This window comes from Stegostoma tigrinum, unplaced genomic scaffold (genome assembly GCF_030684315.1).
Source record: "Stegostoma tigrinum isolate sSteTig4 unplaced genomic scaffold, sSteTig4.hap1 scaffold_158, whole genome shotgun sequence".
NCBI lineage: Eukaryota > Metazoa > Chordata > Chondrichthyes > Orectolobiformes > Stegostomatidae > Stegostoma > Stegostoma tigrinum.
The window spans coordinates 316,642-340,320 of record NW_026728099.1 but is presented as its reverse complement, the minus strand read 5'-3'; the positions used below and the strand labels follow the sequence as shown (position 1 = coordinate 340,320).

The 23,679-nt window shown below is 44.2% G+C and overlaps 2 long non-coding RNA genes across 3 annotated transcripts; one reads left to right on the top strand and one right to left on the bottom strand.

The window, feature by feature from the left end:
* Positions 1–259: 259 nt before the first annotated feature.
* Positions 260–15,822, bottom strand: LOC132207791 (uncharacterized). 2 transcript variants are annotated; one of them, XR_009443827.1, is made up of 4 exons: positions 15,617–15,822; positions 11,815–11,968; positions 6,732–6,831; positions 260–1,150 (listed from the first exon to the last, which is right to left on the bottom strand). It is a non-coding gene; the product is annotated as an uncharacterized LOC132207791 (long non-coding RNA). The 2 variants fall into 2 exon arrangements; XR_009443828.1 differs by having other exon boundaries at positions 11,927–11,968; positions 15,617–15,819.
* Positions 15,413–23,679, top strand: LOC132207792 (uncharacterized). Its single transcript, XR_009443829.1, has 3 exons — positions 15,413–16,505; positions 22,034–22,164; positions 23,363–23,679. It is a non-coding gene; the product is annotated as an uncharacterized LOC132207792 (long non-coding RNA).

The window sequence follows — 23,679 nt, the reverse complement described above, 5'->3', positions numbered from 1 at the left end:
TGCTTGGCCTGCTGTGTTGATCCAGCTCCACACTTCGTTGTCTTGGATTCTCCAGCATCTGCAGTTCCCATTATCACTGATACTATTTTTGATTCTACTGTTAGCTATATTCAAACCAATCAACTTATTCAGAAATTTGCTGGCAGTTAACCAGTCCTGATGAACCAGCAAGTCCCTTTTCACATATCGTGCAGGTGGATAGTCTTTAGTCAGTGCGAATGTGTCGACGTGTTGTGACAACGTGACTATTTCCAAGCTCTACCTTACACAACTGTTAGTGTGACATTTTATTCACAATACCAGCACCTTTAATTGAGCAGGGGTCGGTAACATCTGTACAAACAGCCCAAAACCATGGTTCATTTGATAGTGAGAGTGACAGCAAAGTTCTTCAACTGTGGTTGTCTGTGAACTCGCTGGTGTGTTAACAGTTTGGATGACAATGAATCCCTTCCCACACTCAGAGCTCATGAAAGGTCTCTCCCCAGAGTGAACTCGCTGGTGTATCAGCGGGGAATTCGAATCAGCAAAGCCTTTCCCTCATGCAGAACAGGCCAATGGTCTCTCTCCAGTGTGACTCTGGTGGTCAGTTTCTAGCTGGGATGGATGAAGAAATTCCTTCCTGCAATCTGCACATTTCCACACTGTCTCCCAGTGTCACTGCACTGGTGTTCGGACATTTCAGATGAATCTTCACAGACTCTTCAACACACACACCATGTGCATTTCTCCCCAATGTGAGTGCTGCGTTTTCCTTCAATGTTCAAAACCCTGAGATAATTGGGTTGTGATAAACAAAGTGACCGTCAGACCTGGATGTGGACCTGTTAAAATTCTCCAACTGCAGACTATACTTTCAAACAGAAAGTTAAGTGTAGCGAGTAAGAAACCAGAAGGACACAGATTGTGAAACTGAGAAATTCTCTGGGCATGTGTGGAGCGATACTTGGGGAAAATGCTGGATCACCATTAGAACAAATTCATTCATAAATATCCTCCAGGTAAGGGATCCAGTCAGTGTTTGCATAAAACTACCAAAAGAGAGGTGGGGGAAGCCAGCGAGGAAGGACAGTCATTGTATAGATCTGTAACTCAACCTTTCGATCCCTCTGAAAGACTAAGAATAGTGCAGAAGTAAAATTGTGGGAATCTGAAATGAAAACAAAAAATGCTTCATCAGCATTGTACAGCACAAAACAATCCCTTTGGTCCCAGTTGTCCATGCTGACTAGATATCCCAAATTAATCTAATCCCATTTGCAAGCATTTGACCTATACTCTGCGACACCCTTCCTATTCACATACAACATTTAAAAGGTATCTGGATGGGTAACTGTACCAGCTTCCACCAGTTCCTCTGGCAGCTCATTCTACACAGGCACCACCCACTTTCCCTTTTTAAAAAAAACAAATTCGCTGGAAAAGCTCAGCAGGCCTGTAGCATCTGTTAAGGAGGAAAAAAAGTTAACATTTCAGGACCGGTGACCCTTCCTCAGAACCCGAAACTCTTCTCTCCTCCACAGATGCTGCCAAACCTGCTAGGCTTTTCCAGCAAATTTGTTTTTTTTTAGATTTAAGGCATCTGCAGTTCTTTTGGTTCCCTTTTAAGACTTTCCCTCTCGGCTAAAGCCAATGTTATTAGTTCTAGTCTCCCCTAACCTGGGAAAACAATCTTGGCCATTCACCCTACGCCCACCATAATTTTAACAACCTCTATAAGGTCACCCCTCAGCCTTCAATGCTCCAGGGAAAATAGACCCAGCATATTCAACTTCTCCCTACAGCTCAAAATTCCACCTCTTGCAACATCCTTGTAAATCTTTTCTGCACCCTGCCAAGTTCAACAGCATCATTCCTATAGCAGGGAGACCAGAACTGAACACAGTATTCCAAAAGCAGCATAATCAATGCCTTGTTCAGCCTATAACATTGACCTCCCAACTCCTACGCTCAATGCACTGACCAATAAATGCAAGCAGAGCAAATATCATCTTCACTACCTTCTGTACCTGCAATCCACCTTCAAGGAACTGTGCACATGCACCCCAAGGAGTCCCTGTTGCATAACAGTCCCCAGGGCCTCATCATTAACTGTTTAAGTCCTGCGCTGATTTGCATTACCATAATGCAATTGCTCACATTTATCTGAACTAAAAACTTATTTCTATCACTCCTTGGCACATCAACCCATGTGATTATGTTCCCATTGTGCTTGGGAAGTAAACGCCTTTGCTGTCTACTACAACAACAATTTTAGTGTCATCTGCAAACTTACTAACCATTCCTCCAATATTCATTCCGCATGATTTGCATCAATGATTAAAAAAAAGCAGTGGACCCAGCACCGATCCTTGCAGCACACTGCTGTTCATAGTCATCTAGACTGAATCCACTCTCCCCCAGCTGACCATGATCTTGTCTCCTACCTTCAAGCCAATTTTGTTTCAAATAGCTAACTCTCCCTGGGTTCCATTTGATCTAATCTTGCTAACCAATCTGTCATGTGGAGCTTTGGTGAATGCCTTGCTGAAGTCCATAATAGACAATGTCCACTGCTTTGAGTTTTTTGAAGAAGTGACGAAGAAGGCAATCAAGTTAATGAGACAAGATTTCCTACTCACAAAGCCATGTTGACTATCCCTAATCAGTCTTTGCTTCTCTAAACACATGCAAATCCTGTCCCTCAGAATCCCCACCAGCAACTTACCCACCACTGACATCAGGCTCAACGGTCGATGGTCCCGTGGCTTTTCCTTAAAGAATGACACCACATTAGCCACCCGGCCTTCTGGCACTTCACTAGTGTCAGTGATACAAATACCTCAGCAAGGGGCCAGCAATTGCTTCCCCAGCTTCTCCCAGAGTTTGTGGGTAACACCTGATCAGGTGCCAGGAACCTATCCACCTTTATGCATTTTAAGACATCTAGCACCTAGATCTCTGTAATATAGACACTTCTCACGACTCACTATTTATGTTTCCAAGCTCTCTCACTTCCATATCCTTCTCTGCAGTAAATACTAATGCGAAATACTCATTCACTATCTCAGCCTGCAGTTCCACACAGACAGCCTCGTTGATCTTTAAAGGGGCCCTATTTTCTCCCTAGTTGCTTTTTTGTCCCAAATGAAGTTTCAGAATCTCTTGGGATTCCCCTTAACTTGATTTGCCAAAGATAGCTCATGTCTCCTTTTTGCCGTCCTGATTTCTCGAGTATAATCCTACTGCCCTTGTACTTCGAGGGATTGACCTAATTCCTGCTGTCAATACCCGACATGTGCTGCCGCCTTTTTCTTGACCACAGCCTCAATTTCTCCAGTCAGCCAGTATCCCCTACATTTACCAGCCTTGCCCTTCACATGAACAGGAACATATTGTGTCTGGGCTCTCCTTATTTTAGTTTTGAAGACCTCCCACTTTCCAAGCATTCCTTGACCTGCATATTACCTCTCTGGATCATCTTTTGCAAGTTCTTGCCCAACAATGTCAAAGTTGGCCTTACTCCAATTTAGAATTTTGAAATGTATATTAAATAAATAAGTTTTATTTTAAACTGATCACATCTGCCTGCATCTGGCATATACTCCTCTAAACCTCTCTTGTCTATGTCCTAATTCAAATGTCTTTTAAACAACGTGGCTGTACCTGTATCTGCCACTTCCTCTGAAAGTTTGTTCCACACATGGAAAACTCCATAAAAATAAAAGTTTCCCTCATGTCTTTTTAAATATGTCTTTCTCCTCTCACCTTACACACATGTCCGCTTGTCTTGAAATCAGCCAACCTTGTGAATAAACCCTTGCTATTTGCATAATCTGTGCCCTCATGATTTTATGAACCTCCAAGGCCACTCGTTAACCCATTATGCTGCAGTGAGAAAAGTGCCAGCTTTGGCCGTCTATTTGATAATCAAGCCCTCCATTCCTGGCAACATCCCAGCAAGTCTATTCTGAACTGTCTCCAGTTTAATAATAATGTCCTTCCTGTAACAGGGCGACCAGAGCTGCACACAATACCTCAAATGAAGCCAAAACAATGTCCTGTACAACCTCAACATAACATCCCAACTCTGAGACTCTAAGGTCTGAGCAATGAAAGGAAGTGAGCTAAACAACTTATTAATCACTCTGTCTACTTGTCTACATAAACTTCAAAGAATTATGCACTTGAATCTCAGCATTTCTCTGTTCCACAACACTACCCTGGGTGCAACCATCAATTGTGCAAGTCCTACCCGGTTCATTTTACCAAAATACAATGTCTCACATTTATTCAAATTGAACTTCATCCTCCACTCCTCAACCCATTGACATAATTGATCAAGATCTTGCTGTCATCTTCGATAACCTTCACTGACCACTATACCAACATTTCATACCACTAATTCTAGTATCATCTGCAAACTTACTAATCTTGTCCCTTAAATTCTCATCCAAATCATTAATATAAATGAGAAACAAAAGTGGACCCTGTGCCAAATGCTGTGGAACATGCTGGTCACAGAACTCCACTCTGAAAAATCCTCCAGCACCACCGTCTCTCCTCCAACTGAGCCAATTCCGCTTCCAATTAGCGAGCTCTTCCTGAATCACATGTGATCTAACTTTACGTATCAGTCTACCATGTGGAATCGTGTCAAAGGCTTCACTCTCACTCTGGAGGTGCTGCAAAACTGAAACAATTCCCCCACCATTTGCCCATCATTCCTTGAAAAGTTAAATCCAAACTCTTTTTTGAGAATAACTGCTAAATCTGCATCCAGCTGCCATTCAGACTGTTCCAGATCCTGGGAACTTGCTGAGTCAAACACTCTTCACATTTTCACTCTGCATTTTTTGCCAATTATCTGAATGTTGTACTCCACGGTTACCAAACATTGCTACAATGGAGAATTACCTGAGCTTTTGTTCACTCTCTCCAAACCAGAGACCCATCAATTTTAATTGACTTATGGGATGTGGCCTTTGCTGCACAGGCTAATATTGATTTCCACTTTTATTCAATTTGGAGAAAGTGGTACTTTCTATTACTGCTGCACTCCATCTGCTGTAAGTACACCACTGTGCTGTTATGATAATAATCCACCCTGGAGCCTCACTACCCTCCCTACTGCAGGAATCATACCTCAGACCTCACTACCCTCCAGATCATGCCCTCAAGCCTCACTACCTGCATTGTTGCAGGCATCATTCTCGAGTCTCAACACCCTTCACATCTGTGGAATCCCTCTCCAGCCTCATGACCTGCCTATCGTTGGAATCCCCCTCCAGCCTCAACTCACACCATCTATCTAGATTCCTCCAGTCTCACAGACCACCTTATCTGTCATCTCCTCCAGCCCACAAACTTCTTTAGCTCTATAATTGTCTTTACCGTCACAAACTCCCTCTGTCTGGTCTCCTCCAGCCTCACAATCTTCCCCATTTCTGTAATCTCCTCCAAGCTCACTTTTCTCTATTTTTGTAGTCTTCTCCAGTCTCAGAACCCTTCCTGTCTCTCATATCATCCAGCCTCACAGATCAGTGATACAAGAACGATATTTCTTTCCTCTAATACAATCCTTATTTTTATTCATCCACATGATGGCAGCACTTTCAATTTCCTGGGCTTCAGGCCCCAGAATTGAAGTCAACCGCTTTCCCTCTATACCTCACTTTACTCCCGAAAACACTGACCAATCATGAGTCATTTAGTCTAATATCTCATTTTCTGAAATAACTTGAAATATTGCTGGGCATCTTCCTATGTGAAGAGTCTCGGAGGTCTACAGCACAGAAAAAGGCTTTGTGGCCCATACAGCCTGGGCTGGTTAAAAACCACACCCTAACTATTCTAATCTAATTTTCCAGCACTTGGCCCATACACTTGTCTGTGTTGGCATCACAAGTGTGCATCTAAATATGCCTTAAACGCTATGAGGATCTCTGTGCCTACCACCCTCACAGAGAGTGAGGCTCAGTGCCATTGTCACAGCATGATGACATCACAGACAGGAACAGAGACGAGCTGAGTCTGTGCAAACCAAAGATCCCCCACACACCGTGAAGGACGGGAGGGTCCCTGATAGGGGGCAGAGGAGATTTAACAGAATGGTTTGTACGAAGAGGGTTTTTAGTTGCATGGATAGGGTTTTTTTTAAAGTTATAATTTCATGTGACTTAGGTATTGCTGGTACATATTGAGAATATCCATCGACAATAGATGGACTCTCATTCTCAACCTCTCCCCTTGCCTGGGGTGTGGTAATCTTCAGGTTAAACTAGCCCTATGGTCAGGTAGGATAATGGTGACTTCACCTTAGGCACAGTGATGCCACTTTGCCTCAGTGGTGTAGAGGGGAATGTTGAATGTGGTGGATGGGACACCACTCCGACACTGCTTCATCTGGAGGATGTTAACTTCCTTTAATATTGTTGGGGCTGTACTCATGCAGGTAAGTGGAAATGAAAAGTGGATGAGTGCCTCACACACAAGAAGCAAACTGTCATTGGGTAATCAGGTGCTTGGGGAAACGGAGATTGATCTCCTTGTAACAAAGGATTTTGAGGGGACCTTTGATAGGAGGTGTTTACAAAAGATAAACATTAGAATGGTAAAACGTACACAACTGGCCATAAAAAAGGACTACAGGACATATATTGAAAGTTGTAGGAAAGATCTATTGAGAGAATGGAGTAATAAGAGAGAAATTTTACATGGCAAATGGGAATGAGCAGGAACACAATACTCACACACAATGCGAATATCCAGGTCCTGATGAATTGAGTAATTCTGTCAGAGTTTGGTGTTACAATTATTGAGCTTCCTACCTGAAAGTCCACTTGTAATATCCTGTAACACAAATTCATAAAATCCATCACTGTCAGAGTAGAAATCCACAACATCCCCTCCTCCTGGCCGAGGGTAACTGTGCATTGTTCCTGCTGCACATTATTCCTTGTGGGAGTCAGCAGCTGATTTGAGGGATTTCTATTTGGGTTTCTCGGAATTTCCACATTGGGGCTTCATGTCACTGAACAGAACAACAGGTGTTTGACACAAGGCAAAGAATGGCCAAGATTTAGTGCGATGCAGGCAGCAGGATTTGCTTCCTTTTCTTTCCTTCTGTGCTGCTGCACTGCCACAATGAGACATCAGCTTTTCCGGCCCAATGCAACTTGATGAACAAGTTGTCTCGATTCTGAGAAATGGGCAGTAAGCTTCTCCCAGTCATTTGAAAAAACGCCCCTTAAAAAGGCAGCAATTACATATGTGTCATGTTGCCCAGTGCTCCCAACAAAAAGATGAGAAGAATGAGGGAGGATCTCATAAAAAGGGATAACAGTCAAGTTCCATGAGGGTTAGAGTTTATGGAGAGATATTGATAAATGGGCGACAAGTCGGCAAATGGAGTATAATTTGGGAAAATGAGAAGTTGCTATTTTTTGAGGAGATGACCGAAGAACAGTGTTATTTAAAAATGTAAAAACTGTGGAAAACTGCAACACAAAAGGGATTCAGGAATAATTGTGCAGGAAGCATGAAGCGAGCACACAGTTGCAACAGGTAATCGGGAAGGGTCATGGGATGTTATCCTTATGTCAAGGTGTTTGCAGTAGAAGAGTTTGGAATACATGTCTTAGGACAAATATCCAACTTGCTGGCAAGACCACATCTGGAAGAATGTGAGCAGCTTTTTTGGTCCACTTATTCGAGCAAGTATATCACTTCACTGGAGGCATTTCAAAGAAGTTGAACTAAGATGATCATTGGTTTGGAGGGATTATGTTTTAAGCTAAGACTAAACAGGTCTGGAATATACTAACTAGATTTTTTTGAAGAATGAGAGATGTTCTAATTAAAAATAGAGGATTCTCAAGGGAGTTGACAGGATAAATGCTGAGGAAATATTTCTCATCGTGGGAGCAGATTCTTGATAAGGCAGAGAAGAGAGGGTTCTCTTTTGGAATTGTCAAGCTTAAGGCAACACAGACATGGGTAAGGGGTTTCAGTCGCGAATGAGCTGGAGAGAAGGAGCATTTTAGAGATTGAAATTTCTGGCATTTGTGATTGAAATGTACGGTAAGATGTTCATCTTGAGACCAGATATGAGAGCATTATTGAGAAGGGTGCAGTTCAGCCTCAGACAGTTCCCAATGAGAGGGATGGATTCAGTACAATAGTAAGGAAAAATAATTTGTAATAATAACTGAAGGCAATGTGTTTTACTATCACAAAGTGTTATTGGAGGAAATTTCAGCTAATCAAGTAGTGGAAGCATGAAAAGCAGTTTTATAATTGAGTAACAGTGGAGCAAAGTGATGGAGACGAGTTAGATCTGAACATTGTAGAATACATGTGAAAGTTAACACAGTGCTTGTCGAAGATCTCACCTCCTGGAAGTATGTTGGTGAGAAACAGCATGGGCCAAGGATAGATCCTTGAGGGACATTTACTACATGGATTTCAGACAGGAAAGAGAGATGGAGTGGGATTTTCCAATGACGGTGAGGTCGAACATTGGTTTTAAACAGAATGGGTGAGAAGGACATAACCAGAAAAGAGAAACAGACAGAACAAGTAACAATATCTGTGAATTGGCATGGGGGAAGAGGCAGGGAGGAGGAGGAGGAGAAATAAGAGTTGGAATATTTGTAGTTTAGTGAGAATAGGGCAAAGGGTTAAGATGAGCTCTGATAAGGCTTGACATGAAACTGGACAAAGATGCAAGTTTAAGCCTAAAACGAGGAGCAACATGCTAGGCAATTTGGTTTGGTGGGCTTGTGGAAGAGAGGGAAGCAGCAGAGGCAGCTGATTGGATTGTCTCAATCTTAGTGACATAGAAACTGCATGTGTCTCCTTCACTTGCTGTTGGAGCGGAGGATGGAGGAGACAGGATGATGGACAGTGTTTTGCAAAGAAACAATGCCTGTGTTAGTGATATTTAAAAATGAGTGAACAAACCTGATGACTAACTTTTATCCAGAATGTTAAAATGTACAACAGAAGTCCAGGTTCAAATCCTATCTCAGCAGATGGTGGAATTTGAATTCAATTAAAAAAACTGGAAGAATCAACTGGTTGCCATGGCAACAATTGCTGATGACAGAGTGAAAAAAAATCTAATGTCCTTTGGGGAAAGAAATTTGCCAACCTCAGCAAGCCACTCAGTTGCAAATCACTGCAAAGTTTCAACAAAGGAATGAAGCTGGGTGGCCCATTTGGCATCTACCAGGGAACTAGGAAAGACAACTGCAGAATCAGCCCTATCGGCCCCCCAAACTCCTGCTTAATAATATCTGGGGGCTAGTGGCAAAATTTGGAGAGCCGCTTCAAAGACGAGTCAAGGAACAGTGTCAGACTCATGGAAACATACCTGGCAAACAATGACACACACCACTATCATTGTCCTTAGTGAAACCCTGTCCCAGCAGACGTGACAGCACAGTGCTATTCTGACCAGATTATTTGACCTGGGAGTACTCAACTTTGACTCTGACGCCTGGAAGTCTCACGGCTCCTGCTGATTACCATGTACCATCCTCCCTTGGTTGATAAATCAGCAGTAGTATTATCGCTAGATTATTAATCCAGAGACCCAGGTAACATTCTGGGGACCTGGGTTCGCATCCTGCCATGGCAGATGGTGAAACATGAATTAAATAATGATCTGGAACTAAGATTCTCATGATGACCATGAAACCATTGCCAATTATCAGGAAAGACCCATCTGGTTCACTTATGCCCTTTCCGGAAATGTGCCATCCTTACCTGGTCTGGATGACATGTGACTCCAAACCCATAGTGATGTGCTTGACTCTTAACTGCCTTCCAGGTTATAAACGCTGGTCCAGCCAGCGATTTCCACATCCCAAGAGGGAATTTTAAGAAACAAAAAACTCCATCATGTTGAACAGCACTTAGAGAAAGCACTGCGAGTGTGAATAGCACTAAATGGACTCAATGTCCACATCAGGAGTAGTTTGCAGGAGGATTACCAATCAGGCTGGTCGGGTCCTGAAGGACAAAGCTGCTTGGCTGGGACTGCAGCAGGTGCTGACGCACCAAAACGGGGAAAATATAGCTGATCTCATCATCACCAATTTCCCAGCTGCAGAGGCATCTGTCCATGACAGGATTGTTAACAGCAACCACCGCACACTCCTGTGGAGACAAAGCCTCATCTTAAACTTGAGAATACCCCCCATTGCGTTGGGTGGCACTAACTTCGGCTAAAAGGGACAGACTTGGAACAGACACAGGAGCTCAAAACCAGATATCTATGAGGCTTTGAGAGAGACTGCAACAGTAGCAGACCTTCTCCAGCACAATCTATAACCTCATGGCCCAGCATATCCTACAGACAGCCATTGCCATTGATCCAGGGACCAACACTGGTTGAACGGAGAGTATTGGAGGGCACGCCAAGGGCAGCACCAGGCATACCTAAAAAATAAGGTGCCAACCTGGTAAAACCACCAAACAGGACTATCTGCATGCCAAATAGCATAAGCAGCAAGAGTTAGAGCTAAGCCACCCCATAACCAATAGATCAGATGCAAGCTCTGCAGTTCTGCCACACCCAGTCGTGAACGGTGATGGACAATTAAACAACTCACTGGAGGAAGAATGCCAAAAATCCCCATCTTTACCCGACACAGGACCCCAACCTATCCATGCAAAAGACAAGTCTGCAGCAATCTTCAGCCAGAAGTGCCAACTGGATGATCCATCTCAGCCTTCTCCAGAGGTCCCCAACAGAGATGTGAGTTTTCATCCAATTTGATTCATTTCACATGATATTAAAGAAATGAATGAACAGTGCAAAGGTTATGGGCCCTGGCAACACTCTGACAATAGTAGCGATGACTAGTGCTCTAGAGCTTGCTAGCATCCAAGCCAAACTATTTCAGTTCTGCTACAGCGCTGGCATCTACTAACAATTTGGGAAACTGCCCAGGTCTGTTCAGCACAGAAACACTGAAAATTGAACCCGACCAATTTCCCCTCAAGCAATCTACTCTCTATCATCAGTAAAGTGATGGAAGACGTCGTCGACAGCGGTCGTAAGCAGCACTTACTCAGCAGTAACCTGCTCAGTGACACCCAGCATGGGCCATGGTGGGCACTCGGTTCCTGATCTTATTACAGACTTGATCCGCAAATTCACAAACAGCTGAATTCCTGAGGTGAGGGGAGGGTAAACAGCAGAGCTCTGCACAAAAACCACTTACTTCCACTTCAGTGACAATGACTGACAGTGACACCTTAGTTTCAGCTCATCTGCTGAACCTCTCATCTATTCCTGTGTTACCTCTAGACTTAACTATCCAAACTCACTGCCAGTCGGCCTCCCACATTCAACATCCCTGCAACCTCAAGAATACCTAAAATTCTGCTGCACACAAGTTCATTTGTACCAAGACCTGTTCACCATCACTGCTGTGCTCCCTGACCCACAAAGGCTCCTATTTATAAGCAACAATTTAAAATTCTCACCAGTGATTTAATTCCTGGCTGTGATGAGCCCTATCTCCCTGCACCAAACAACCTTCAAGACTTGGATAACTCATTTAGTTCCAGACTCCAACAATGCGTTTAATCATCCCTTCACTATTGGAGGCTGTTTCTAAAGTTGCCAGAAAACGTGATCTGGAATTCCCCTGATAAACCTCTTAGGTTTGCTTTCCTTGAGAGAGTCAGGAAAACCTGTAGATTTGGTAACTTTTTGGTCACCTGACCTAATATGGCCTTACGTCAAAAGTTTGTTGATAATATTTTTGTGAAATTATAAAACATGATAAAAATACAAATAGTTTGTTGATTTGGACATACACCATTAGCTCTTCAGTATCGCTAGATGAATGATCTGTAACTTCTCAAATGGAGCATTGTGAGAGCACCTTTATCATACAAACTGCAGTAGCACACGAAAGTTAAACATCACCTTCTCCACAGGTAACAGGGCTTTGGCAACGATCGCTGGTATCTGTGGAAGGAGAAACACACAGTAAATGTTGCAGAAGTGCAAAATGAATGACAGATAAAAACGCTGTAGAATTTGGTGGTCTGAAATGGAAGAAAAATACACTCTTTCTGGGAAAATATTTCCTGACTGTGAAAGATACCATTCAAAAATTAATCTGGTCAGAGAGCAGCACATGGTCAGGGGGTGGGCAGCAGAGGAAAATTTATTTACAAAAAAGGTACAAGGAAATTACAGTAAAATACTACAGAGATCAAATCTATCCATCAGTAGAGACTGAAGAGATTAGACACCGACAAAGGTGATCAGGGAGCACAGAAGTGAGCAAGAGCAGTGTGAGCTGCTATGATCCAACAGTCTGGGAAAAAAAATCCATAAGAAACAAACATTTCTCTTGGATAAGAGATAATAGGAACTGCAGATGCTGGAGAGTCCAAGATAACAAGGTGTGGAGCTGGATGAACACAGCAGGCCAAGGAGCATCTTAGGAGCAGGAAAGCTGACGTTTTGGGCCTGGACACTTCATCAGAAACGGGGGAGGGGAAGAGGATTCTGAACGAAATAGGGAGAGGGGGGAGACAGATCAAAGATGGAGAGAAAAGATATTTGGAGAGGAGACAGACAAGTTAAAGAGGCGGGCATGGAGCAGGTAAAGATGAGGAGAGGTGGGGAGGTAGGGAGGTGATAGGTCAGTCCAGGGAGGACAGACAGGTCAAGGGGGTGGGATGAAGTTAGTAAGCAGGAAATAGGGGTGCAGCTTGAGGTGGGAGGAGGCGATAGGAGAGAGGAAGAACAGGTTAGGGAGGCAGGGACAAGCTGGGCTAGTTTTGGGATGCAGTTGGGGGAGGGGAGATTTTGAGGCTTCTGAAATCCACATGGACACCATTGGGCTGCAGGGTTCCCAGGCAGAATATGTGTTGCTGTTCCTGCAACCCTTGGGTGGCATCATTGTGGCACTGCAGGTGGCCCAGGATGGACATGTCATCTGAGGAATGGGATGGGGAGTTGAAATGATTCGCGACTGGGAGGTGCAGTTGTTTCTTGCGAACTGAGCGTAGGTGTTCTGCAAAGCGGTCCCCAAGTCTCCGCTTGGTTTCCCCAATGTAGAGGAGGCCACAACGGGTACAGGGGATGCAGTATACCACATTGGCAGATGTGCAGGTGAACATCTGCTCGATGTAGAAAGTCTTCTTGGGGCCTGGGATTGGGCGGGGGGGGGGGGGGGGGAAAGAGAAGAGGGAGGAGGTGTGGAGGCAAGTGTAGCACTTCCTTTGGTTGCAGGGGAAGGTGCTGGGAGTAGTGGGGTTGGAGGGCAGCGTGCAGCGGACAAGGGAGTCACGGAGAGACTGGTCTCTCCGGAAGGCAAGCAAGGGTGGGGAGGGAAAAATGTCTTTGATGGTGAGGTCGGATTGCTGATGGCGGAAGTGTCAGAGGATGACGTGTTCGATCCGGAGATTGGTGGAGTGGTATGTGAGGATGAGGGGGATTCTTTTTCAGTTGTTATTGCAGGGACAGGGTGCGAGGGAGGAGTTGTAGAAAAATGCAGGAGACACGGTCAAGGGTGTTCTTGACCACTCTGGTGGGGAGGTGGGGAGTGGAGTTGCGGTCCTTGAAAAACAAGGGCATCATAGATGTACGGGAGTGGAATCCTGGGAGCAGATGCGGCAGAGGTGAAGCAATTGGGAATAGGAGATGGCATTTTTGCAGGACGGTGGGTGGGTGTGAGATGTTAATGTGATAACATCCCATTAATTTAAAGAAGTATAGAAATCAAAGTCTTTCATCTGCATTTGATTCCTATACAGAGACTTCGATTTATAGAAGTAAAGTCTTTTATCTACTCACATCGGTATGCAGACACTGCCCTGAAGCTTCCTGCCCAGCTAGGAATTCAGTGTAAAGCTTTTGTAACTCCTTATCTTCTCACACATCGGCATGCAGACACTGTCTTAAGTTTCCTGACTGAACTGAAATTAGAATCAATCTGTATCAAATAGGGTTAGGTGGGGAAATTTTGTAAAGGTGTGAAACCTCTAAAGCATGTAACTTCTGTCGCTGACTAAGGAGCCAGGGCACTGACTTTGTCCTAGCCAGACACACTGGCAACTTGAAATCACAATCTGTCCCGGACAACAACTCAAAATCACCTCCTGCCATGAGCAGCTACTTCACAAGCAATCGATACTATATCCTGGTCTTTTATGTTGTCGATGTAATAATTGCTTGGTATCCTGTTTTTGTCTGTTGTAGTAATTGTTTTATGTATCATGTCATTGGAGGTTGTGAAATCGTTTTCTGTATCATGTCTTTTGTAAAGTATAAAAAGCAGGGACTGTCCGGGGAGAACTCCTTGTGAGACTTTGCACTGTGTGCCGGGTTGAGTACAGTGATTCTTCACAGCTTGTACTTGCTTGGTAAGAAAATGATTGGTGTTTTTCTAAACAGGTCAGTGTCTTGTTATTGCAGCACGTCCGTGAGGGTCTCCGAAAACAAACTTGACAGGTGGGAGGAGGTGTATTCTAGGTAGCTGTGGGAGTCAGTGGGCTTGAAATATATATCGGTTTTGAGATTGTTCCCCAAGATGGAAATAGAGGACCAGGAAGGTGAGAGAGGTGGTTAGAGATGGTCCAGGTGAACTTAAGGTTGGGGTGGAAGGTGTTGGTGAAGTGGGCGAACTGTTCGAGCTCCTCATAGGAGCACGAGGCAGCGCCGATACAGTCATCCATGTACTGGAGGAAGAGGTACGGAAGAGGGATTGTTCCAACAAAGAGGCAGGCAAAGCTTGGGCCCATGCAGGTACCCATGGCCACCCCCTTTGTCTGTAGGCAGTGGGACGAGTTCACCGAAGCACATAATGGGGTCAGTGGAGGGGAACTGGTCAGACCTGCAGGACAGGAAATAGCGTAGGGCTTTGAGGCAATCTGTATGGGGTATGCAGGTGCTAATGTGGTATACTGCACCGCTGCACCCGTTCTGGCCTCCTCTATATCAGGGAAACCAAGCAGAGGCTTGGGGACCACTTTACAGAACACCTACACTCAGTTCGCAATAAACAATTGCTCATCCCCACCTCCCTAACCTGCTCTTCCTCTCACCTATCCCCTCCTCCCATCTCAAGCCACACCCCCATTTCCTACTTGCTAACCTCATCCCACCCCTTTGACTTGTTGGTCCTCCATAGACTGACCCATCCCCTCCCCACCTACACTCACCTTTACCTGCTCCATCCTCACCTCTTTAACTTGTCTGTCTCCTCTCCACTTGTCTCCCACTCTCTCCCTGTTTGTTTCAGCATCCCCTTCCCCTCCCCCATTTCTGAAGGGTGTGGGCCCGAATACGTCAGTTTTCCTGTTTCTCTGATGCTGCCTGTCCTGTTATGTTCCTCCAGCTTCACCCCCGGCCCTTTTAAAGTTTCAAAGCTGTCGCGCATGCGCCCCGCGGATCACTGCCCCCAATAAAGATGGTGACGGTCACACGGGCCTATCGCCATCTGAGGCGTTGATTTGTTTTCTGCAAACGTGAGTCTGGGAGTTTCAAATGGGTGTGTTTTCCGACGTGCACTAACTGTTTGTAAAACTTCCAAACCCATACGAATATCACTTCCCTCCAGCTTTCTACCGTTTTGCTTTCTTTACTGTGGCCTGCTCTTACCTCAATTGCACAAATCTTGGTCTCAGCGAAGGATCTAGGCCCGAAACGTCAGCTTTCCTGCTGTGTACATCCAGCTGCACACCGTGTTATCTCGGATTCTCCAGCATCTGCAGTTCCGGTTATCTCAGCGACTCTGCACCGCACTCGTGGATGATCACGTGGTTTTCACTGATCCCGCCCTCCCTTCATTCCGATTGGGCGACATCCGTCCGGTCATGCACGGCACACCTGTGCTCCTATTGGTCGCGCACTGACATCAATCAGCCGGACTTCACTGTGAGCTGGAGCATGCGCAGTGCTTTGTGTTATTGTTGGAAGCAAGTGAACGTCGTCGCAATGTTGCATTTTGAGACGAATGAGACTGAAAACTGGATCTGTCTTTTTACCTTCACAGATGCTGCCAGACCTGCTGAGCTTTTCCAGCAACTTTGTTTTTGTTCCTGATTGACAACATCCCAGTTCTTTTGTTATTTTTTAATAAGTCGCGATTGAAAAGGCTTCCGGCAGCTCAAAGCTAAAGGTACTCTTGATACCGCTCTGTCAGCCAATAGAGAAATAGCGATGAAATAAGGGTAATAAATACAGGTCTAGCAGTCCTCAGGTAAGATGTAAAGGGAATAATTATGAATATGAAGAACATCACGTGGTGAAGTGAGGTGAGTGTTGTTCATATGAACTGTGATTGGACAGAGAGGGAGGTTAATCAAAAAAGAACAAGCAGAAAAGAGACTCTCAAGAAAGGTCTGTGCAATGGAAAGCAACGAGAATCAGAAGATAAAAGCCCAACACAAGAAAAAGTTTGAAGACCGCGGCTGCAGAAACTCCAATAAGTTGTTTCACTGCTCTACTGCCTAGTTATTGACTTAAGCAGTATAATCCACATTCAACTGTAAGTAGCTGTCTGAGTTTGTCACTGTAGTTTACTTCATAACAGATAAACTCCACACTTTGTCTCAATAAAGCTGACAGTTGGTTCACCAATTAGTTCTGCTGCCAAGTCTGTTCTTGTTTGAAAAGGGGTATAGATCACATTTAAATAGACAATGAAAAATGTCAATCCAGGCTGGGAGCAAAATTCTACTCCCTCGCCACTGACTCCATCCCTGCCCCGGGTAACTGGCAGGTAACACACTGGTCACAGTCAGGGTGCAATATTTCACCCCAAGATGAGCTTCTAACCACATTACTCACCCCCACACTCATTATCACAAAGACCACATACAATTTCAACCTCAACAGCATCTCAGGTCATCTGCTGCTGAAACTCTCATCCATTCCTTTGCTACCTCTCGACTTAACTCCCCAAACACACTCCTGGCCGGCTTCTTAATACTACTTCCCTGAAATCTTGAACTGATCCAAAAATCTGCTGCCCATGTGTTTATTCTCACCGATTTTAACATCTTCAAGTTTTGCCATTCTGTGCTCACTAACATAAACATTTTCTCAGTGGCAAAGCACCAAGGTTTTGAAATTCATATCCTTATTTTGAAATTTTGGCATCACACCACTTTCGTTTGATAGTCCCTCCAGCTGCAAACCCCTCTGAGATATATCTGAAGAAGGGTCACTGGACACAAAACAGTAATGCTGCTCTCTCTCTCTCCACAAGCACTGCCAGATAAGCTGAGTTTTACATCAATTTCTGCTTGTGTTACAACTTTCAAGCATCTACTGTCCTTTTGCTTTTTCCTTCAAGACATTTGTTCTCCCTGACTTCCAACCTCCTGTGGATTTCTGGTTTTAACTCCCACCTTTTTCATGTTTTCAGTTCCTAAGGCCATAAGCTCTTGAATTTACTCCCTAAACATCCGTGGTTTTCAAAGTCCCCTTGTTTGTTCAGGATATTCCTTGAAACCTACTTCTTTGGCCAGTTTTGGGTCACTTGTCCTAATAAGTACCTGGTATCAAATATTGTTTTGTGACAACCTTGTGTAATATGTCAGATCATTGGATTGAATCAAAAATGTGAAAACATTTAAATTGTTCTTTTGGAAAACATCACTAATCCTTTACGATCATTTGGGAACTCGTTACCTAATATCATTGCAAGTGCGACTTCACCACATGACCTGCACTGGTTCAGAAAGGTCAAACATCAAGTTCTCCAGATGTAACTGAGGATTGGCAATAGTTACTGATACCTTTGGAGAGTGATCCAACGTTCATGTATCTGGATATGGTGAATGAATAGACAATAGGTGCTGGAGTAGGCCGTTCGACCCTTCGAGCCAGCACCACCATTCATTACGATCATGGCTGATCATCCACAATCAGTATCCTGTTCCTGCCTTATCCTCATAACCCTTGATTCCACTATCTTTAAGTGCTCTATCTATCTCTTTCTTGAAAGTATCCAGAGAGTTGGCCTCCACTGCCTTCTGGGGCAGTGCATTCCATATATCCATCGCTCTCTGGGTGAAGAAGTTTTTCCTCAACTCTGCTCTAAATGGCCTACCCCTTATTTTTAAACTGTGTCTTCTGTTCTGGACTCACCCATCAGCGGAAACATGCTTCCTGCCTCCAGAGTGTCCAATCCCTTAATAATCTTATACGCCTCAATCAGATCCCCTCTCATCCTTGTAAACTCAAGTGTATACAAGCCCAGTCGCTCCAATCTTTCAACATATGATAGTCCCGGACGCCATTCCAGGAATTGACCTCGTGAACCTACGCTGCACTCCCTGAATAGCCAGAATGTCCTTCCTCAAATTTGGAGACCAAAGCAGCACACAATACTCCAGGTGCGGTCTCACCAGGGCCCTGTACAGCTGCAGAAGGTCCTCTTTGCTCCTGTACTCAATTCCTCTTGTTATGAGGCCAGCATGCTATTAGCTTTCTTCACTGCTTGCTGTACATGCATGCTTGCTTTCATTGACTGATGTACAAGAACACCTAGATCTCGTTGTACTTCCCTTTTACCGAACTTGACTGCATTGAGATAGTAATCTGCCTTCCTGTTCTTGCCACCAAAGTGTATAACCACACATTTATCCACATTAAACTGCATCTGCCACGTATCCGTCCACTCACCTAGCTTGTCCAACTCACCCTGTATTCTCATAACATCCTCCTCACATTTCACACTGCCACCCAATTTTGTGTCATCAGCAAATTTGCTAATATTACTTCTAATGCCTTCGTCTATATCATTAATATATATCGTAAACAGCTGCGGTCCCAGCACTGAACCTTGTGGTACCCCACTGGCCACTGCCTGCCATTCTGAAAGGGACCCGTTTATCACTACATTTTGCTTCCTGTCAGCCAGCCAATTTTCAATCCAACTCAGTATTTTGCCCCCAGTACCATGTGCCCGAATTTTATTCACCAATCTCCTATGTGGGACTTTATCAAAGGCTTTCTGAAAGTCCAGGTACACTACATCCACTGGTTCTCCCTTATCCATCTTCATATGGACATGTTGCAGAACCTGTTGGGTAGGAGAAGTTCAGAAACAGAACTGCGATGGCTTCCTTCTGACTCGAGAGGGTCTAACTTTACTTTTTAATTGAAAAATCTTCAGGTTCATTTATAGTTCTTCACGGAGTATGAATTGTTGAACTTATTCAGCTGCATGTGTCCAATAAATTTCTTCAGATGTGAGGTCAAAGAAATTCAAAACTATTCCTCATCCTCCCACAGACTTTCTCTCACTGTTAAGGTGCCTACTCATGGACTTAGGGGATCCAGGTACATGATTATTTGAAGTTTACATCTCATTTAGACAGTGGTTAAACAGTCTTTTGGCACGGCAGCCTTCATTGCTCAATTGTTTCAGTTTAGGAGTTGGGAAGTCATATTGAGGTTGCACAGGATGTTGATAAGACCTCTTCTGGAATACAATGTGCGGTTTCTGTCACACAATTACAGGAGGCATATCATGAAGCTGGTGAGCGTTAAGAAGAGGTTTACCAGGATGTTGCCTGGTATGGAAGCTTTGATTTATAAAGAAAGGTTGGATAGACTTTGACTTTTCTTGCTGGTGCTTAGGAGGTTGAGAGGCGGCCTGTTAGAAGTTCATAAAATAATGAGACATGTAGATAGTATGAATTGTGGTCGTCATTTCCCAAGGATGGGAGATTTCAAGACTAGGGAATGTCTTTAAGTTGGGAGGAGATAATTTAATAAAAAAAATATGCAAGGCAGAACTTTGCAGTGACTGTGAACAAAGCAATGGCAAGTTCCAGCAGAGAAACGGGTGGCAAAGAAACAGGTGACAGCCAGGCATGTGAGGGCTAATGTGTTTCGTTTGCCAGTGACATTCACCGCTTCACAAAGTGGAGAACGTTGAAGTGCAGCAGCGACGGTGATTATTTTGCAGGATATTCACCTTGCAAATGGTTTTTCCGCCAGTATCCCTGATTACATCGCAATCGACAGGATGAAAGCTGCAGCAAGACGTGTGGAGCCAGTGGTGTAATTGAGACGGCATCTGATTTTGAATTGGAAGTTTGGAATATTGTATCCTCTCTCACTCGAGTGAAGTTGACAGCTTTTCTACCCTTGCAAATTGACAGACACTCCCGAAGAGGAATGTCTGGCCAACGCTGTTTTTGTCAGGTTCCCAGCAGCTTAAGTGAATGGATTGCTGGGTTTTGGAAATTGAAAATTGAAATTAAAAGGTAAATGAGTAACTTGAGTGTGGGGCTACTTCAGCTCATTGTATATTTCATATCCCAGCTCATGGCAACAGTACCCATTGTCAGGAGAAACTGCATGTGTTCCACACAAAGCTGCCTTTTGCTGGGAAACCTTGTGTACAGCAGGAGAAGCGGGTAGAACACTGTGTGTATAAGACTGACACTGAGCCACACATTAAACGGTAAAGATAACAAGTAAAGTTGTAAACTTGCTCACCCAGCTGGCTTGTTTTCGTTCAGACTTTTCGTCACCACGCAAGGTAACGTCATGAGTGAGACTTCCGAAGAAGCGATGTTGTTCTCCTCCACTTGAAATTTATACTGCCCGGTCTGTTCCGGCAACTTCTGTCATTTCGCATTCTGTTCTGTATGGGTTGCATATGGGGTCCAATTCTATATGTTTGCCGACTGCATTATGGATTGAGAACCATGCCTCTAGGAATTCCCATGTGTGGCTATGTTTGGATTGCACTACTACGGTTATGTTGTCCCAGTTAAACTGATGGCCTTCATTATCCGGGTGTACTGATATTAGGGAAAGTTTGTCATGTCATTTTGCTGCCGGCTGATGTTCATGTACACTGACGGCTAGTTTCCTTCCTGTCTGTCTGATATAATGTTTGTGGCAATCGTTGCACAGTATTTTGTAAACACTGTCAGTTCTGCATGTCGTGGGTATGGTGTCTTTAATCCTTGAGAATGTTTGTCGTAGCATGGCTTTGGGCTTGTGTGCTACCGTAATTCCTAGTGGTCATAGGAGTTGTCAGTTCTGATATGTTCTTGATGTGTGGCAGTGTGTCCAGTGTGTTAGGGCATAATGTGTCCTCTTCGTGTTGCTGTTTAGTCAGTACCTGTGGATGAAATTGCAGGGATAGCCATTCAAAGCGAAGATTTTGTATTGGTGTTCTTCCTCTTTCTGCATAGTTCTGGGTCATTGCAATGAGTGGTGACCCATTTAAATAGTGTCCCGACACAGCTTAGTTTGTGCACCACTGACCTGAGTTAGTTGCCAAATTAAAAATATCCGAGCCCCTCGAGGCACTGACCCGAGTTGTTGTGTGCAAAAGACAACACACAAAGGAGGATCCTTGTGTGATTGATCCAATGTGATCTGTATGCCAGGGTAACAGTGAAGACTGGTCTTCAACACCCACATTGAACCTGGCTCCACTTGGCCTCCAGTCACCTCTCACAAACTACCATTGCCCTTCACTTTTCCTGACCTCCCCTCTATTCTTGTTTTAAACTGATTGCACGCCAGGCAGTTTCAGCTGGCATTGCTGATGTGGAACTGTAACATGGAGTGAATTGATTTTGACTGATCAATGACATAATTCTGCTTCTCAAGATCAGTCAATATTTCAGATTTATTACTTTAAATGATAACCATGAACAGGCTACGACAGTGAAGGCACTGAATAGTAATCTCTGGACCAGCAGGAAAGATCAGTTTATGGCACTCAGGACACTGTCTGATTCGGCCTTGCATTCTCCCAACCTTCTGCACATGATGCCCCTCTGCTCTGTTTCGGTTTTGTTACGTCTTGATATATAATAGTCTCCAGTTATCTATTCTTTTGCTATTTCCAATACATGAGACCCTCTTTCCATGCCTTGTGCCTGGCTGCACAGCTCAGTGGTCAGAGCACTGTTCTCAGAAACTAGTGGTTGTGAGTTCGAGCCTGTGATAGTGTTTGTACACCCCCTGCTTCAAAGGGCAAAAAGAGCCCTTTAAAAATTATCTGAAATTATAACAGTATCATTTCCTCCACAGACCAGAAATATGTGTGAATTTCCACATTGCTGTTTGTCCTTCCACTTGAGGAGGAGCATTTGGAATGGCAGGAAGCAGCTGACATCAGTGATGTTTGGCTGGAAGTACAAGGTGAAGCAGGAAAACTGCAGGTGAGCAATGGGGGAGGAGCACAAACCCAGGGCATCCATCAAATACTTCCATTTGTTGCTGTAAACAGGTTCTAGTTTTGGAGTCTGGAATGGGACAATAGAGCCAAGTGAGTGACGTTCTGCTTTCTGGGGGTTGCTCTCTCCGAAAGCCTCTGGCACTCTCAGTGGAAGGTGTCCTTGTTAGTTTCCTTCTGTGGGTGAAAATGAGGGTCACTTCCCCGAGGGGGCATGGACACAGTCTTCCCACCTCAAACTTCAGTTTTGCTTGTTGGTTCCTCAAAGTGTTGACCCAGAAACCCGCACTGCACACACTTCATTGGGGAGACAGTGGCCTGAGATTGTTATCACTGGACACTTAATCCAGAGACCCAGATAGTACTTTGGGGACTTGTGTTTGAATCCAGTTGCAGCAGACGGCGGAATTTGAATTCAATACAAACCTGGAATTAAGCGTCTAATGATGAGCATGAATCTGTTGTCCTTTAAGGGAAGTAAACTGCCAGCCTTGCTTACATGTAACTCCTGACCCACAGCAATGTGGTTGACTCTTAACTGCTCTCTGGACATTTAGGAATTGGTAATAAATGTTACCCTAGCCAGTGATGCCCTCATCCCGTGAATGAATTTAATAAGTATGTCAGGAATTCCTCCTGTATGCAATGATAACTGATTTGCTTTGCCCAATCTTTATGCAGACTGAAGTCACCTGACTCTTGAAGTCAGTGACCTTTCATCACAGTTAGAGCTCTCCCTTTCTGCTGGTGTCTTCAATTTCCTGTTTAGTGCCTTCTGCTAAAATTACCACTTGAGTTGACTGGGGTGGATATACATCGACCACTGTCAATTTCTGTCCCTTGATGTTTCTAAACTGTACCCAGACTCCATTTCACCAGAACTAATATCCATTGTCATTACCATATTAATTTTATTCCGTAACCAGTAATGCTGACCTACCTCCTCCTTCTTGTCAGTCCTTCCAAGAAACTGAATACCCCTGGAGCCCAGCTTCAGACATCGTAGATATTTTGGTTTCTGATTTACCAAAATATCCTGGATTCTGGAAAAGTCTGAGTTCAGTAGAAATTAGCAGTTGTAACACTGCTATGTAAGAAAGAAAGAGGAGCAAAAATAAGGGATAAAGCCAGTTAACATGATTTCAATCAGTTGGGAAAGTGCTTAATAATGTCTCTTCATTAAGTATGTTTCAGCAATGCTTTTAAAACAAAAATCGTATCATCTGATTAAATCAACGTGGTCAATCCAGAAGAAGACATTCCATGATGGAGACAGGGCAGTTGCAGGTAAGTTCAAGGTCACCCTGGGGCCAGGCATGTTTGACAATTTCATTCCTTTTTCAGAGTCAAACAAGTGAGGTCGCAAAGAGGAAACCAACAGCTGCATAACACCTGGATCCCCAAGAGGCATTTTGTAGGGTGTCACACTGGTGGCTAATAGATAAGATAAGGGCTCTGGAACTGAAGGTAATGTATGAGCATGAATAGAGAGTTGGTGAAC